Below are 4,614 nucleotides of genomic sequence, written 5' to 3'. Positions count from 1 at the left end.
TCGCCAATGAACACAATGTTCTAGCACAAAGACATAGTATATTATCATCAAAGACATAGTATTTTATCATCAAAGACATAGTATTGTACTTATGTAGAAGAATTCTATCAATGTTCCTATTGGCTTTTAAAAAAGTATATTAGCTTTTAAAAAAATATATTATCTAGATTGTACATGGTGAAAAAATCAAAACGTTGGCTAAATGAGAAACATATTAGCAAAATAAATTATCAAATATTGCAGTTACTCGCCTAAATTCAACTAAATGTTTATAATGAATTAGTTAATGCTAGAAATTCTGAAAGTTTTAGAAAAAAATTTTATTATTTAAAAATATAAACTTTACCCTAACTTTTCCTTGTGAGATAATAACCCTCAAAAAGTCTTTCATTTTCAAGAACACAAAAATTTGTTTTATCGCCAAATGAAATATTTTTTGGTGATCAGCATTATTGATTTGCCAGAAGAATTTCTTTCTTTGGCCCAGAAGTAAGCATTACAATAACTACATTGTTTTGTCATTGAGCCAATATTATACTCTTCGACATCTACTGTTACATCTTGAACACTTATTATTGCACTTGATCTCTGCAATCTACGTCTTTCATAACATTCCTCAACACTTTCTTGGGCTCTTCGAACACGTTCTCTTTCTTTACGTTTAAAAGCCCTAGCAGCTTCACTAATATTCTGCATTTTAAAGCGTGAAAATTCAATGCATAAATAAACGCAAAATATAAAAAAATTCAACGCATTCAATACAAACACTTAGACGTTTTTTAGACGTTTAGGTAGCTCCCAGTAGAAAAATATCAATTCAACAGCGGCCTTTTAAAGCATTCTCACTTTAATTAATTAATTAATTCCTAATTGAGTTTAAATTAAATATTATCATGTTTTAAGGCCATGAATCTGAATTGAACAACCTGATAATGCTCACTCTGGTTATTGTTTCCGTTTTTAAAAGCGCTATATGTTGAGCCACCTCTTCCAGATTTGCCATGTGACATTTTTAGCAGCAATCATTGGTTGATTTTCTAACGTTGCCATTCGGGGAGTTGTAATGAAGCTTTTTTTTGGTGCCGTGTAAGAGAAATATATATATATAGATATGAGAGTGTTGATTTAAATCATATTTCCTTGTTAAAGATTCGTCATACAAACTACATGAAAATAGTTCCTTTTCAGAATGCTGAAGAAAATGTGAATTTAGGCGAGCTCTCTGTTTTAATGTTTTACCATACACATTACATCAATAAGATTTCTCCCCCTTGCGTTGTGTGCAAGACAATGTTGATAAAGCCAGTTTTATTTCAAACGTTTTATTACACACGCTGCAAATATAAGGTTTCTCCCCAGTATGTACACTAGAGTGTTTATTTAAAGCAGATTTCTCAAGATTTATCACACATTCCACACGGACAAAGTTTCTCTCCTGAATAAAGAAGATAATGTGTGTTTAGATGAACTTTTTGAACCAGAGTGTCTATTTAAATGAGTTTTTCGTGCGAATGCTTTGTCACACACACCACACATGTAACGTTCTTCCTCCTAGTATGAATAATAAAATGTCTATTCAAACTTACACACTACTGCATGAACGAGGCTTTTCTCCAGTATGAACACGAGAGTGCTTACATGTGCCGACAAACAATTTACCACATATACCCCATGAAGGAAATTTCTTTCCGGTATGAACAAGAAGGTTTCCATTTAAATAAGCTTTCAAGAGGAATTTTTCATGGCTTTCATTAACTAAATAAGGATTCTCTTCAGTTTGGACACCTAACTGTCTTGCCTGCTAAACATTATCATTCCACAGTTTCTTATTTTTGGTTTCGACTTCCAATTTTGAACCTTCAAGAAAGTTAAATATATTTGGTGGTATCGTCCAACCATCTCTTTTCCGGTCTTCCTCTTAGTCTGGAGTTAAAAGCTTTCCAATTCAAAAGTTTTCTTGGATTTCTATTGTTATTTAATCTTTCAATGTGCCACTACCATGACTTTTCACTGTTATAATTTTTTTTCTTCTGATGCTTAGCTAAAGGAAAGTTTTTGGGGCTAATGATTTCTTTTAATAAGCTTAGATAAGCACGGTAAAGGGGCGATCAAGCAATGGGAAAAGCTTTAAATTTTAGAAGCATTAACACCCTATTTTAGCCCACCAAAAAATTTCACAAGCTGTTTCAATGTGAAATTTTTGGGAGGGCTAAAGTGGGGAGGCAAAATTTCTACATTTCGAGGAAAAATTCAACATTGTGGTTCCTTAAATTCCAAGTTAAAAATAAGTTAAGACTTGTTTAAGCCATTTTTAACGGTAGGCTTATAGATCAGAGAATATGTAAAACCAATTTTGGCTATAACTACATTACAGCAAGTGAGCTAAAAAAAAAACCGGAGTTGACAGATTTAAGCAGTTTTTTTCTTCCTTTCGGTTAAAAAAAAAAGAAAAAAAAAGCTGGCTTTTATTAAAAAAAAAAAAAAAAAAAGAAAAGAAAAAATGTGCCACAGGGTATGGGTTCGATCCTCTGACCGGGCAAGGTTGACTCAGTCTTTCATCCCTTCAGTGGGTCGATAAATGAGTACCAAGCATGCTTGGGAACTAAACAATGGGGGTTTCACGTTCGGCTGACCACCTAACCGGAACATCTGCTCCTGCACCCCAGAGAACAAGGTCAAGAAAACTGAGATGGGTACAGTTGGCCTTGGCCCTCTGTGGGCTGTCGTGCCACTGAGTTTAGTTATAGATAATGTAAAAGAACCTTGATAGCATTAATTACTACATGGTATGATTTGATGTTCAATTTTGCACTTTCAAAATTAATAGATTATGGAAAAAACAGCTTTGCATTTTAGAAGCATTAAAAACAATAATTTCAAACAACTAGAAATTACAATAATCAATTTACCAATTTTACAACCAAGTATATTTTTATTATTATTTTTAGAAAAAAAAAAATCTTTCAGTAATAGAAAATTCCTGATAAAAAGATTAAGCACAGTTCTTGAAAAATGTTTTGGTTGCAGCAATGTAAAACACAACTATAGAATGAAATGGAACGTGACTGCAATGTTTTAAAATGATTTTAGGCTGATGTTAAAGTAAATAGGGTGAATTGGAGCATCAAATGCATCACTATATATTAACATTTTAACTATTTGTTAATAAATACCTTAAAGAAATTGGACAAAATAGCGGAAACACTTCTATACTAACACATTTTTTTCATATTTCTCAAAGAATACTAAGAAAATTTTAAAAGTGACAAACTTTGTAAGTTTTTAAGTTATAAAAAAATAACATATTTTGAAATTGTTAACTTTTTAAAAAATATTCAGAATAAAAAATTATACAATTACTTTTAATAACTAACCACTGAATAATTAAAAAAATACATATACAGTTTTAAAGAAATTTTAAATTTAAATATTCTTAAAAAAAGAAAAAAAAAAATTGACATTTTATTTTATAAAAATTGAAAAGTAGAAAGAAAACAGTTAGCTCATAATATTAGTAGGTTAAATTAAAATTAAAAAGAAAATTTTTTAAATTTGCTAATAACATAAAATATTCAATGTGTGAAACTAAGAGCATTTCTCAATTCTTTAATAAAAAAAAGCTAGGGAAAAAAATTCTTTTTAACTGTAAATAAATTTTAAAATCATACGAATCATGATTGAATGCAAGATTAAAAAATTTGCGTGTATTTTTAATATAATATTGTTATAAAAATCTATTTAGCATAATCAAAATCCTAAAAATGACAGCACGACACTAGTTTTTAATGATATCTAAGAAACGTAGGAACTTATTGGGACCGCCTTGGCCTGTCTTAGGCTGTAGTGCCTAAGAAGAAGAAGAAACGTAGGGATGGGCATGTCGGGTACACAGCTTGATCTAATTGCTTGAGTAGTGCTTTAATCACGATTGTAGTAAAGTAATAGTAGTAGTAGTAGAAGTTCATTTGCGTCGCACTAGAGCTGCACAATGGGCTATTTGCGACGGTCTGAGAAACATCCTTGAGGATGATCCGAAGACACACCATCACAATTTTGATCCTCTGCGGAGGAGATGGCACCTCCGCTTCGGTAGCCCGACGACCTGCACACGAAGTCGAGCACTTTTACGCTAGAACAGTTTGACGAGGACCAATGCCGCACACCCTCGATCCCTACGCAGACTAATCCAAGTGGTCACCCACCCGCACACTGATCGCAGCCAGTGACGCTTAACTTCGGTTATCTGCTGGGAACCGTGTCTTAACGATGATTCCACTGAGGGACTTGTAGTAAAGTATAAAGATAAAATAAAAATCTTTCCCTCAAGGGCCATTCACACTGCATATGAGTTCGGAGATACGAGTTTGGAGAGTTTTCGCGAGTAAATATATTTCAGCAATCAGATTCTCGCTTGTATCTCCGAATTCGTGCACGCGAATTTTCAGTATGCAGCGGAATAGTTCTTTAAACCTGTAGACGAGTTTATCGTGTTTAAATATTTTTCCCCAATCAGGTTTTCATTCGCATGAGAAAAAATCGCGAGAGTAAGAATGGTTCCCAAAAGGTTTTAAAGAGAGATTAGAGGCCAACAAAGTTTTAAGCAACTCAACTCGC

This window comes from Parasteatoda tepidariorum, chromosome 1 (assembly GCF_982258835.1).
Source record: "Parasteatoda tepidariorum strain Cologne lab strain chromosome 1, Ptep-v5.0, whole genome shotgun sequence".
Lineage (NCBI taxonomy): Eukaryota > Metazoa > Arthropoda > Arachnida > Araneae > Theridiidae > Parasteatoda > Parasteatoda tepidariorum.
This window is presented reverse-complemented; position numbering follows the sequence as displayed.